Source organism: Filicampus tigris, chromosome 1 (genome assembly GCF_054856515.1).
Source record: "Filicampus tigris isolate MCC_2025a chromosome 1, RoL_Ftig_1.0, whole genome shotgun sequence".
Taxonomy (NCBI): Eukaryota; Metazoa; Chordata; class Actinopteri; order Syngnathiformes; family Syngnathidae; genus Filicampus; species Filicampus tigris.
Genome location: NC_141217.1, coordinates 9393461 through 9408281, shown reverse-complemented (window position 1 = coordinate 9408281; position 14821 = coordinate 9393461). Strand labels below are relative to the sequence as shown.

The window sequence follows — 14821 nt, the reverse complement described above, 5'->3', positions numbered from 1 at the left end:
AAATGCGTCTTCTTTTAGGTCTTTAGGACCCAGAAGTCTCAGCCATGGCTAACAGGAAACGGAAGCTTTGCTGCGGCCATTGAAGCCTCACCGCGAAAATAGACGATGACGGTAGACGGTAGACGATGACATAGATGGAATAAATGGACTTCCGACTATGCTTAATCCATTAATTTTTTTAAGGTTCCCATCTATCGTTTATCGCCTACAAAATGGTTGTCATAGGGGGATAGATGGACTGGTCCGTCAAAATGGCGGAATGCCCAGCTCTGCTATCTAGCATTACATGTTTCGAGAAATACATCTCTTAAAATATATTTTTTCAATAAATGATTGGTCTGTAAAAAGGAGAATGCACCACCTCAAAGATGATAACGATAACGACTAATCATAGCTCAGCTTCAGAAAACAGGTGAGATGTGATTGGTCGTTTCTGAGCCCTGAGGGTCTGTGATGTCATTTTCAGATGACAGAAGAGACAAAATTGCCGCCGCGAGAGAGTGCTAAAAAGGGGTGGATTTTGCTGCTTAACTCCTGTTTCATATGAATCATATTGCTTTGTTTCAACTAGTGGGCCTGCATAGAACATATTCTTGAAAAAAATATGTTTGGGTTGATTCCCCTTTAAAAGTAAACCTACCTAGTTGGAAGCAATATTTGCAGAAAAATTGCTTGACAAGGCATTATTGATTATATGTTAAAGAGTAAACACACACGCACACAATTTATACTGTATATTATACTAAATAGGCCAATATAGCCAAGAGTACTGCCAATGACAGTATTAAAAAAAAGAAAATAAAACTAACTTCATTATAGATTTATAATGAGCACCAGTGCCAAAAACAAGTCCCACAGCAAAGCAAACAGGCACCTGCTGAATGCTCTCTGCTCATGGGTTTTCATAGCTTAATTAATCTAGGCCTTGGGGTATCATGACTGGTGCATGCTGGTTGTTGGAGACAATTATGTTGTTCCACAAAACAGAGGTTCAAGTTCAAACCATAACAGAACAACCAGTACGTGGCATAAGAGGCCACATTTCGGCTTTGTTGAAAGAAATGTCACTGACCTGGTAATTTCTTCTTAATGGGGTGCTTTTTATTACAAATTACTTAATATTTGAGTGATGTGCCTTGGCTCAATAACGTTTAGGAAACACTGGTCTGTATTACCTTTCCACCAATCAAGTGTGAAATTATAGAACAAGTCATATTTTGGTGAGATCCTTTAAATTTCTTCACCCATGGCATTGCAGATAGGCTTTTTCTTCCTCACAAGCTACAGCAAGTTTATGTGAAAGCCAAAAATTACGCAGAGTTGCAGTGGTGTTGGCTGCATGGATTAGCATTAGCTTCTGCAAAAGGGCCGAAGTAGGGCTTGATGATTAATTGAAATTTAACCGTGATTTTGAGTTTGGCGTCTGTTGATCTTTAAAAAGTTATAATCGGAGAAACATTTTAATGGTGGGTGGCGAAAGTAGACAATTACATAGACGGGTAAAAATGGGCTTTCGGCTATGCTTAGTCCGACTATTTTTTCAAATGTTCCCGTCAGTTGTTTATCGCCAACAAAATGGGCGTCCGTCATAGTCGGATAGGCGGACCGGTCCGTCACATAGGCGGTATCAGGTATCTGGTAATGGGTGTAGGAAAAAGGAGGATGGCAATATAATTTTGTTAAATAACCGTTCACATTTAGTACCTTATCCGTTTGCATGCAAAGTATGTCCTTGTGTGGGACATCTTTAGACCGTAAAAATCTCTACCAGCGCCGACGTACATTTAAACAACCCGGAAGAGGAAGTCTTTGTTTCCTCTTAAAATAACCTTGCTTTATTTTATTACTCAATAAAAACTTAAAATTTGCATTACAATACAAAATCTTGTCAATAAAACGCAACAGTATTACATTATAAAGCATCTTAAATATTCTCGTGATGTTACCTGGCAGGCCCCGGTCTAGTGATCGACGTGGCTGTGTTGGCAGCTAAATGCTATCTTGGTTAAACAGTTGTAAACAATTCAATCCAATCACGATACTCCCAGATGGTAAGAGGATGTGCATAGGAAATTAGCCATCTAATGATCTTTAAATAATGTTTATGAGTGCACGGACGTTTTTGTTTTGGGTTTTTTTGGTCGGCCGGGGGGGCCAACGGCATGTAAGGACATAAGCGATTTAAAAGGACGAGGACGGACGGGGTCGGAGAACGATTATTTTTATAAATAAGGACAGAGAGATGAGGACAGAAGGTTACGTAGGTCGCGGACAGAGGACCGGCAAAAAAGGGTAAAGTGCCCTGCCAGCTCTGTGGGCGACCATTGAATCACCCTCTAAAACCTGAAGTTTTCCCAGAAATTCAACACCTACAAAATAATTAATATCATACAGATGAAACATAATTCCAAAAGAATTTGAGAGCTTAGACGTGGCTTTCACACATGCCTGCGTTTATTATTCACTGTTTCAATCAAAAATGTACAAATAAACTGTGAGTGCAAGAGAAGCATTATTTTTTATTTTTAAAAATCGAGTGGTAATTACCATCTTCTATTCTGTTACAAAGCTGTCGATATTTTTATTGTCTACAAACACATGTCTTAACCATATATCATGTGCGACTGGTTCCACTTGTTCAAAGCCCACAAGTGTGTCGTCTATATCACAGTATCACTACATGTCACTTATTTCAGAGCTTCCCCGGTCGTCTGCATCTGGCATTACGGCTCGAAAAAATTCCATGACATCCTACAGGGCTCACTGTCATGTGTATATTCTAATGCATTTCATTGGCTAAGAGACAGAGAATTGGATTTGAAAAAAAAAGTTTGTTTTTATTGTTTTTTCGATTGCTAAACTTTTTGCATATTCTTACGGTACTGTCTTACGAACACACTTACACAAATGAGATAATAATAATACATTTTATTTGAAAGCGCTTTTCGTAGCACTCAGACACTTTACAACACAAATAAAAAAGATACACACAAATTCCAAATCCCACTAATGTCAAGAAAAGAAAAACAAAGCAAGAAATGAGCAACAAAGTTTAAATGATGTTAAAAGTATTGCGGAACAGGTGAGTTTTGAGAAATGATTTGAAAGACGGGAGGTCAGTACAGTTGGGGATGTGTTGTGGTATAGAGTTCCAGAGGGTGGGGGGCGACAACAGAGAAGGCTCAGTCCCCCCCAGATTTTGTGTTTGGCCATGGGGATGGCGAGGAAGCTTGCATTTGAGGAGCAGAGGGTGCGGGAAGGAGTGTATGAGTGGAGAAGGTCGGCGAGGTAGAAAGGGGCCTGATTATGAAGGGCTTTATAGGTGAGTAGGAGGAGTTTAAATTGAATGCGCTCTGAAACGGGGAGCCAGTGGAGGTTTTTAAGGACGACAGTGATGTGATCACGGGAGCGGATGTGAGTGAGAAGGCGGGCGGCAGCGTTCTGGATGTATTGCAGTTTATTAAGGAGTTTTGAGGTTGTGGCGTGTATGCTATTACAGTCGTCAAGGCGGGAGGTGATGAAGGCGTGGATGAGGGTTTGGGCGGCAGTGTAAGAAAGTGAAGGGCGGAGGCGAGAGATGTTCCTGAGGTGGAAGAAAACAGTTTAGGTGATTTGGGTGATGTGTTGCTCGAAAGAGAGATTATTGTCACAAAGGACACTAAAGTTGCGACAGTGACAGTGACTGAGTGAGGGAGGGGGACAGGGTGTAGTTTTCAAGGGTGAGGTTAAAGTCGGAGGCTGTTTGGGTGAGGGAGTTTGGACCAATGATGAACAGGTAAGATTTAGCGCAGTTGACAAAAGAAAGTTCATTTGCATCCAGGATTTAATGTCGGAAAGACAGTTCGACAGGGTGGAATGGATTGTGGGGGTGATGGATTTGGTGGAGATGTACAGTTGGACGTCATCAGCACAGCAGTAGAAGCGGAGACCGTGATGACGGATAATTTGGCCGAGGGGGAGAAGGTAGAGGATGAAGAGAATAGGGCCAAGCACAGAACCCTGGGGGACACCATGGGACAGGGGGACAGTGGAGGAGGAGCAGTCGTTGATGTGCATAAACGGTTTCCTGTCTGCGAGGTATGAGTGAAGCCACGTGAGGACATTGTCAGTGATGTTGACAGATTGCTGGCGAGAGAGTAGGATGGCGCGGTTGATGGTGTTGAAGGTGGCGATAAGGTCAAGGAGGATGAGGATGGAGAGTAGGCTGGTGTTGGAGGAGAGGAGAAGGTCATTGCTGATTTTAAGGAGGGCAGTTTCAGTGCTGTGTTGTGTGCGGAATTGTTCGAAGAGTTGGTTATTGTCGAGGTGGGCTTTGATTTGGGATGCGATGACATGTTCTATGATTTTGGACAGGAAGGGGAGGTTGGAGATGGGCCGGAAATTACTCATGACGTCAGGGTTGAGTCTGGGTTTTTTGATGATGGGGGTTACAGCAGCCACTTTGAGTGAGGAGGGGATGGAGGGAAACTTGAGTGAGGAGTTAACAATGTTGGTGATAAGGTGAGAGGTGGTGGGAAAGCAGTGCTTGACGAAGGACGAAGGGATTGGATCCAATATGCAGGTTGAGGATTTCATTGTTGAGATGATTTTGGCCAGTTCAGCAGAGGAGACGGGTGTGAATTTAGAGAGGGGCGGAGTGATAGGAAGGACAGAGGCAGGTAAGAGGGGAAAGGGGTGGGAGTGGTGGATAGTGAACTATAGGGCATGTTGATTTTGGATTGATAGAAGGAGAGGAATGAATTGCATTTGTCAATGGTGAAAGAGGCTGAGATGTTGTCGCCGGGTTTGAGAAGTTTGTTGACCACAGAGAAGAGTGTCTTTTGGTTATTGGAATCGGTGCGGATGGGGTTGGAGCAATATGAGATGGCAGGAAATACAATCCCTGAGGTCCCAGGTTAGCTCAGTAAGTCCCAAAACTTCTGAATATGACATATGATAAAATAAATATGATAAAAAGATAAGGGTAATGCTTAAGAATCAAAATGAATAATGAAAATTGAAGAGGCATGTATTTCACATGATGTTTACAAGGTAATTTTGTACTGGACAAAAGTCTTCAAGCATAAAGTGTGATGAATGCAGTGATGAATCAGCATGAGGCTATGATAATAGATTTGAGTAATTGAGTTTTAGTGGTTGCATAAATACAACGTTTTGAAATCAAATAAGAATTATTTTCATAATTATGATTTCAATCTCAATCAAAATAATTGTGATTATTATTTTTTCCAGAATCTTCCAGCCCTAGACCCAAATATAACTTTTGGGTTGTTATCGGGATGTAGATATGTCTTCTGCATGCACTGATCTGAAATATTCGGTAATTCATTCATCAATATTCCATGAATATCACTTGTCCACATTTGGGATGCAGGTTGAGCTGGAGCTAATCCCTGCTGACTTTTGGCGGGTGCTGGGGTACAACATCACAGATAGCTTATTAAGACATCTGTGATTAATTTCACAGGTCACCTGTTTTCTCAAGATGAGCCATGATTGGTCGTTATCTGAGCCTAGAACGCCCAGGGTTTTTTTTACAACTTTTTTTGCAACAACTATTGGACAACAAATCTGGGTGACATTTGACAAACAACTCTGCTGGCTACAAGTGGATTACTTTAATTTATAAATTGGCCATTCCCTGCCAAAATAGCAGGTGATATGGTGGGGTGACATCGTCAAATGTAAAGCATAAGTAGTCAAATGACCGCCTTCTGGGCGTTGTAGTGCTACGCAACTGTGATGTCATTTTCAGTCGACAGAAGTCACAAAATGGCTACCCCCTGAAATGGCTAAAAGCAGGATTTTGCTTCTTAACTCATATGCCACAAACGCAATATTAATCAGAATGCTTTGTTTAAACTAGTGGGCTTGCATAGAACATGTTCTTGAAAAAAAAATGTTTGGGTTAACTTCATATTTAAAGATTTGCCTTACTTTTGAGCAGTCTGCTGAAGGTGTATCTGCATAGTCTTCATAGCCTGCAGCCCAACCCTCACGGTGCCATCTGATTTCTGTTGATAAACATGAAACACGGCATGTCATCAAACAAAGCTTTTTACAAATCAGGATATTTCAAAGCATTTATATTGCACAAAAGGCTCACATATTAGTTCCAATGTTAAGTATGAACCGTCAAAAAATTGACACCAGGCAAAACCTTTTCAATCTCTGTTACCACATCATGATTGCATCCATCCCATGTTGCCATGCCATGTCATACACACTATATCAGTTGATTGGGAGTTTATTTGGCAATAACATTATTTCTGACATTACAGTGTGAGTCACAAATAATCCCAAAACAAAATATTCAGAGTAATGTATTCTGATGTTGGTATGCTTGTCATTGTCAATTGACATAAACGGTTTTGTTCTTGCAAAACTAAAGAATACCATCAAAGCATCACGCTAAAAATGACAAAAATAATTAGTTAGTTTATTGAATAGTCTAATTCATAAAAATGTATGTGTTCAAACTCAAAAGGGCGAAAAAGTGAAATTCCCCTGACTGCTAATTACCAGTTTTAAATAACTATGATCATGAGTCTTCATCAAATGAAGTAATTACTGTTGCTTATAACATTTTCAATTAAGTCACTATCATAATGCCTTAATTATTAAAAGTTGATACTACTTTGTATTCACAGTGTTGCTCACTATGCTTTGTGATTGAGCAATTGGTGTGGGGATAACAGAAATACAGAAAAAAGTCATTTTAAGTACCAAATGTCAAAATTCCCACACAAATGTAAATGAAACTGTCTGTGACCAGCGGCTGATCTGTGTGTGCCATACTGTATATTTTTTTTACATATGTTATTATTATACTTTCTGGGTGGCAATCGAATAACACAAGAAAAAAGGTGATTTTGGCCCATCTGGTGCTTTCTTTCACAAAATCACATTGTGATTTTGGTGATGGTGTTGATGCGACATACAAAAAATGTAATACAAGAATAAAATAAAACAGGCACAGGTACACTGCAAAAAAATCTTCAGGCGACATACACACTATGTGGGCTTCCCAATGCTGTTTTCGGAAAATCCTCAAGATGCTGCTGCTATTTTTCATATTTCTTAAGGGCGTTGCTCAACGATGTTGCTGAGAATAAAATAAAGGTACGATGGATTAGTCTCATATGTCCCACCCGGCTGCTCTCTAATCCAAACATCTGAGGTAAACATAAGCCCAGGTGAGGCAGCAGGACTGTCTGAGACTCCTCGGCAATGCACAGAGATCTCTTTAATGCCCATGAGGCTTCGACTTGCGTGACACTTGTTCCCATGTTATAATTGCTAAATATGTGTTTTACTTCCTTTCGTCCAAAGAAAAAGTCTGTTTTAGAAAATATTAACATTTGTTTGGGATCTGGCAGCTCAGCAGGGGCAAGCAGTGCACCATTAACATTGTGTGTTGAGGATGGGTTGCTGCTGACCTCAATTCAGGGTGTTGTGGGTGGATAGGGAGAATACTTCAAAGACCTCCTCAATTATAGCAATACACCTTCCAATGAGGAATCATAGTCTGAGTACCCTGAGGTGGGCACTCATATCTCTGGGGCTGAGGCCGTCGAGGTGGTTAACAAGCTCCTTGGTGGTACTGCCCGGGAGGAATAGCATCCAGCAAAAGTTCCTCCAGGCACCGGATGTTGTGGGATTGTCTTGGTTGATACGCCTCTGCCACATTACATGGACATCGGGTAGAGTGCCTCTGGCTTGACAGGCAGGGGTGGCCGTCCCCCTTTGTGAGGAAGGGGACCTGAGGGTGTTTTCCAATATAGAGCGCTCACAGAGGGTTTAGAGGAGCATCCACAAGCATTCCCACCTCGGATATAAAAGGAGCAGTGTAGCTCTTCTACTGGCCGTGGAACAGTGGGACAAGATCTATGGGTTCTTTTGTTTTGCCCAGTGCAAATATGGTGTGAGGTGCGGTTTAAATCTGCACAGGGGCAGGCTAGACTATGTTTGAGTATTTTCGCAGACTCGTGTGAACTGGTTATAAAAGTGCAATTTGCGCCATTGTGGGCGTGACCACACCTTCATTCGCCACCAACTCTCATTCCCTTTAAATGTGGCATATGAGAGGCCTGCTGATAGTCCTTGAAAATGGAGAAGAGTAAACTGATTTGCTTGTATTCTGCAGCAGGTGGAGGCACGCCAAGTACATTTAGAAGAAACTGTAAGCAGACATCCACAGGCTGATGATATAAATTTGGTTAGGGAGATCACAAATCTTTAAAGTGGGCACATACGATGACATCTGCCACACATGTCCGTGGAACTGTGTGCCTGCACTTTGTTCAAATTCACCAAAATCGTGTTACACTACCTGATGGTTCCAGCAGACATAAAGCTAACCCTACTTTTAGCCACCAAATTGTCAGGTTCATGTCAAAGGAAACGCTCTCGGTAAGCCAGAACACCCAGCATGGCGCAGAAAGATGAACCAAGTTCCCAAACAAGCGCATAAAAGCTTGCGCCAGCACGAAAATCAGGAGCAATCGAGTGCAGCTACTCTGTCTATGAATATGGAGCCTTACATCCCAGCAGGGTTGAAAGGAAGGGAAGAACGAGCTATGCCGAAAAGTCAAATCTCTTGATTTACCGGTTCGTGGCCACTCTCACCTAAATTCACGAGCTGTGGGTTGTGCCCGAAAGAACAAAATCAAGTAGACAAATAGAGAAAGGAAGAGAAACTCTGACACCCGGGAAGGACTGTTGAGACACTGCTCTTCCTCATTAAGAGGAGCCTCACAAGGTAGCATAGGCATTTGGATAGGTCAGATGTTCTGGGCTCGTCCCACTGGGAGGAGGCCCTGGTGGAGACCTAGAAAACTCTGGAGTGTCTGCGCCTTTTGGCTGGCTTGGAAACACCACAGGATCCCCCCAGATGAGCGGGACCGAGTGGCAAGGGAGGGGGCAATATGGATGGATGGATGCTAATATTCATGTATATAAACACTGGTGTTTTTTTTTATACTACTCAAATTAGGGATGAACATTCAATTTTCTCAGTCGATAATATAGCACGTAAACACTCAATTCATTGTTATTTTTAAAATGTTGTTTACAATGGGATGGGTGAATCTTATTGAATGTTCTTGAACTCTTGTATCCAGTGTCGCACTACAACTACTAAAACACTGCCCATAAGAGTTGCTATAGTTTGTGAATGTTGAAGTTTGTCAACTTCCCATAGCTAATGTTACTGTATGTTGATGTTCTTTAGATAGCAAACTTGTTGAAGACGGCATATTTAAAATAGTTTCCAACTGTTCAAAGAACATGCCTGTGATATACTTTCATCATTACAGTATATTTGAAACGCCCTATTTCTTATCCCACTGAAATTAGACCGCTTTGAGGGGCTTAAAGAGAAAGTCAATGCAAACATTTTTTTTCAAGAATATGTTCGTTCTATGGAAACCCACTAGTTGAAAGAGGGCAATCTGATAAATATTGAGTTTGTGGAATAAGTGTTAATCCTCGCGATCGTTTTTAGCCATCTCTGGGCGCGGCCATTTTGTCACAACTGGTCACAACGACCAGTCACATCTCAGATTCAGTAAACAGGTCAGCCGTGATTGGTCCTTGTGATCAGTTGTGATGTCATTTTCAGTCGACAGAGGAGAAAATGGCCGCCCCCAGAGATGGCTAAAAACGATCGAGTGGATTAACACTTATTCCACAAACTCAATATTTATCAGAATGCCATGTTTCGACTAGTGGGCCTGCTGGGAACATATTCTTGAAAAAAATATGTTTGACTTCCACTTTAAATGGGAATAATATCAGAAAACTGTTGTCAATGTTTTCATAACCTATTTACAGAGATGGGAAGTAAGGAAGTACAAAACCTTTGTGAATCTACGTTAGTAGTTTTTTTTTTCAGTACTTTTTAATTCACTGAGTATTTATTTTTTAGAATACTTTTTACTTTTACCCGTTACATTTTATCACCAGTATCTGTACTTTCTACTCAATACATCGTTAAAACAGAGTCGTTACTTTTGTTTACATGATGGATGACAATTAAAAAATAAATTAGACCAATGTTCGTGGCTCCGCCAATCATATGAAGGATTACAAACGGTACCGGACTTCCCAGCTCCTATCTCAAGCTTTGACATCACTGAGAAGAGGCTATGCTACCCTCTACAGAAGATAATTTAATTGGAAGGTGAGAAGAAGTAAAATGGTCGTCGACATGGAGTTAGTCGACGTTGAAACTGTCAACAATATGGGCTCGACGCAGAACGGGCCAGCATCAATGAGTCAGCAGCTGGCTGACGCCCAGCCACGGCCTTATTTGAGAAAACATATCGAGGTAAAGCTAAATGATTACCCTTTCGTTAGCTTGGCCCTGGATAATGACGTTAGTTTTACACTGTTTGAATGAAACCGTAGTTCATTAATAAAAACTTGATTTCAAGAGGTGGGTCTATTTGCATGGTGAGTTAAGTGACGACGACCTTTCAAATTTAATAGCCTTCAAAATATATGACATGAGGAGGAAACATCCGGTAAAAATACTTTCTACTTTTACTCACGAAGTACATTTCAGAGCCTGTACTTTTTTACTTTTACTTGTGTAAGTATTTGAATGAGTACATTTACTTACCGAAGTCAATTTTTATACAATTAATTGTATTTTTACTCAAGGACAGAATGCCAGTACTTTTTCAATCTTTGCCTATTTAGTCAAACCACCCAAGTTCAACCAAAGAAAAAAAACAACAAACGAAATGATTGTTCATCTGCAAAGTTATGGGTGTGTATATGTGTGTGCATATGTGTTCTGGGAGTGGGTGGGTCAATCAATCAAAATTGTGTATCTTATGCATGCAGTTTTGGCACGATACACAAAGTCTGGAGATATATGCTTCAGCCTGGTTCAAAAAGTGCTAAATAAGGTAAAACAGTGTGCAGGCGTGTGTGTGTGCGTGCGTGCGTGTGTGTGTGTATGTGTGTATGTCACTGCCAAAGAATGCTGCCAACATTGGTTTCAGTGTCTTTTGCCTCAGAGAGCACAAGAGGTAAAAAAAAAAAAAAAAAAGAAAGGTACATTCATTGCATCTTTTCAGATAGGGCTTATTTTGGAAAAGACAAGAAGATCTTGATCATTACGTAAAAAAACAGGTTTTGATACGTTATGGCATGACTGTTTTTCAATACATTTTTCACACATGACCTCACAGCTTGCAAAAGAATGTACACACCCAGGGAACAGATACTTGATGCAAAAACGCTAACAGAAAGCAAAAAGGGGAGCACTTCACAGGTGAATGTGGCATATTCTCTCAAGGTATTTGCTTTACAAATAGTATTTTCCATTACAGCACTCACACCTTAAATGCACAAAACTATATACTGTAGAAAAAAAATAAAATCTAATGTAATTATCTTGAAATGAGACCAAAAAAAACTGAAATAATGATGGCAATAGTACAGATAGACTTCCAATATATTGATTTGAAATACACTGAATGACTGCCTGTCATGAAAATCTGTGACTATCTTGAATTGTTTTAACTATATTGATGAAGGAAACTGAAAGACAAGGAGGAAGCATCATGCCTTTTTCGGGTCGGGGTAGGCTACTATTTCACTTGATGTTTCTCGGCTGTTTTTATTAGGTGGTATTTTCCACAAGGCATACTTAGTGAAACACACAGTAAGTCAGTAAACACAATCTGGAGCCAATGACTTGCTAAAGCCGTGTCAGAACATGCGAACAAGGGAAGGTTCTGAAAAAGTGCATATTTTGATTCTGGCGATAAAAACAGCAATCAAAAGGAGCTGAAATATGTTAACTGTTGAGTGACTGAGGGTTCACTCTAAAAACAGTTGGGTTAAAAAAAACACAATTTTGGGTCAAAAATGGACCGATCCACTAATAATTTGACCCACCTTCTTGCGTTGTTTTGTAAAAAAAAAACAGCTAAATTTTTGGGGTTGTTTTTTAACAAAACTACCCATTTTGGGGTGGTTTTCTTCAAAAACAACCCAGAAAGTTGGGTCAAATTCATAGTGGATCGGTGGAAGTAGTGGATCGGTCCATTTTTCACCGATTATACTTTTTATAGAGTGTTGAGAACCTGTTTGGACCCAGGTGATGGTTTCCACAAAATTAAAATCCATAAATTTTGTCATCATTTTTTTCCTATTGTTAGAAAGTAGAAACAGGGTTTGGGTTGGCAACTGGCATACTGCAGATCAGTGATTCTCAACCAGTGTGACTTGGCACATTAGTGTGTCATGACAGATATCAGGTGTGCTGAGGAAAATTATCCAATATCAATTATTTTGACAAAAAATATATTATTTTCTGTTTTGGGAGGGGTTAATTTATGTATGCCACGCACGTATAGCAACAGGTAAAACAATTAAATGCTCTTCCACTTGAGCAGGGGTGTCCAAACTTTTTGCAAAGAGGGACAGATTTGTTGAAGTGAAAATGCGAGGGGCTGACTATTTAGCCTGACATTTTTTTTTTTACATGGAACACCAATAAAACCAAGCAAATTTTAGCAAACCAGTCTGTCTTTTGTTTATGACTTTTTTATTTAAATTTCAAGATTCTTAAACAAGTGTTTTAGTCCATTTGAAACATTACAAATCACTGGCAAATAAATGTTCACTGAATGTTTCGATTTAAAACGGAAATAAGTATTTGCATTTCTATAAGCGGAAACGTGCTGTCATAATCCACGCTTTAGGCATCCCAAGGACGATTCGGATGGTGCCCTTCGACACAGCAGGTGACGCATACTCTAAAGTATTCACCAGTGCAAATTACATTTCAAAGAATAACAAATGGCAATTGAATGTTCCCTTAACATTTTAATTCTATGACAGGGAAATATGTAAAATTTATATCATATTCGGTTTTCTTCGGGTACTCCGGTTTCCTCCCACATTCCAAAAACATGCATGGTAAGTTGATTGGACTCTCTAAATTGTCCCTAGGTGTGATTGTGAGAGCGGATGTTTGTCTCTGTGTGCCCTGCATTTGGCTGGCAACCAATTCAGGGTGTCCCCCGCCTACTGCCCGAAGACAGCTGGGATAGGCTCCAGCACTCCCCGCGACCCTTGTGAGGATAAGCGGTAAAGATAATGGATGGATGGATATATCATATTCACCAGTACAGACCAGGGTTAATGTGAAACATGGTGTTTTGTTGAAAATAAATGAACTTTTAAACTAATGAAGTTTTAGATTTAATAACAGGGAAATAGGTAACAAATGAGGCAGACAGTTGTGTATTTCAGTGAAAAATATTTCAATTTCCACCTTTCGTTAAAGAGGGAGTCAACACAAACATATTTTTTTCAAGAATATGTTCTATGCAGGCCCACTAGTTGAAACAAGGCATTCTGATAAATATTGCGTTTGTGGAATAAGAGTTAATCCACTCATTTTTAGCCATCTCTGGGGCGGCCATTTTGTCACTTCTGTTGACTGAAAATGACATCACGGTTGCTCAGGGCTCAGGTAAAGACAAATCATGGCTCACCTGTTTTCTGGAGCTGAGCCGTGATTGGTCTGGCCCCCGGGCCGGACTTTGGACATGCTGCACTAGAGGTAAAGGTACATAATGTATCTGTATATCCACTTTGTGTGATTCGTTTTGCTAAGTGGTGTGCCGTGAATTTTTTTCCGATGTGAAATGTGTGCCTTCGCTCAATAAATGTTGAGAAACACTGCTGTAGATGATGTTGATTAAACGAAACGTTTTAGGTTAAGTATAATAGCATTTATATAGCCAATTTATATAACCAATTTGTGTATTAATACAGTCAAACTGTTGTTGAGAGCACAAAGTAAAAACTAGACAGACTTGTGGTCGTGATGGTGTGCAGCATATTTCCAAAAAGACTGATATGATTAGAAGGGCAGACTTACTAAATTACCTTCAAATTAATTGAGTCACCTAAGGAAGAAAACAGAGTGAGGTTTGAGCACAGCATGCAAAAGGGCACGGCACAAAAACAGAAAATCGGAAACTGGATGGTGAGATTTTCCGAGGTTATGTTACCATCTGTTGCCTTTGGGCATTCTACAGAAATATATTGTCGGGTACAGTATAGAAAACACTGTGCTGTCACGCGATGGGACTTGCGCAAAAAGGCATCCATGGTACACGCTCACAATTCTGCTAGAGAAATGTGTTCATCTTGCTGCACTTGCTGACAGCACAGAAAACAGTATTTTTTTGAAAGCAGCAAAAGGTTTTTTCGGAAATGGGTTCATATGTTTTCAGGGATATAAAATTAGGGATTTTGACACATCGTATACCAACATCACACTGCTCATATACGCTGTTTCATCCATGCCTTTATGTTTGCAAAGTTCTACCAAATTGTTGGTAAAATAAAACCCAGCTGCCTAGTTTCAGCCAGTGTGTGTGTGCTTGTGTGTGCGTGTGTGTCTCTCACTGGATATGAAAATGTTTACAAAGGCATTGTGAAGGCTCGTCTAACTTGTGGGAAAAAAAGTTTCCATAGTGCAGATATTTACATGTAGTATTGAAGTCACTGACTTCTAAAGACATTTTTAGAAATGTAATTGTAAGATCTCAATGCGATGAGTATGGAGTGAAGTTTTCGTGCATTAATGAGAAACACCATGTGTGCATGATCATGACAAATACGCTATGTTCACAAAAATGCAGATTCTGGATCACTGCACAAAGTGTGAGTCTCCACGATTAAAGACCCTGTAAAGTGAATTCAGATATTTGTTCTTCAACACATCACACATGTTTGAAAATAACTGCCGAAAAAGTTGTGAAAGACTGAGAATTAAGTAGTACTG

General features: G+C 40.2%; 1 protein-coding gene across 3 annotated transcripts in view; it reads right to left on the bottom strand.

Annotated features, from left to right (window-relative positions):
• Window positions 1-14821, bottom strand: part of casz1 (castor zinc finger 1) — a 215964-nt gene that overhangs the window by 168452 nt on the left and 32691 nt on the right. For all 3 annotated transcript variants that reach the window (XM_086051162.1, XM_086051153.1, XM_086051169.1), the window contains one exon: window positions 5938-6014. The gene's annotated coding sequence lies outside the window, so the exon portion shown is untranslated. The remainder of the gene's footprint in view (window positions 1-5937; window positions 6015-14821) is intronic.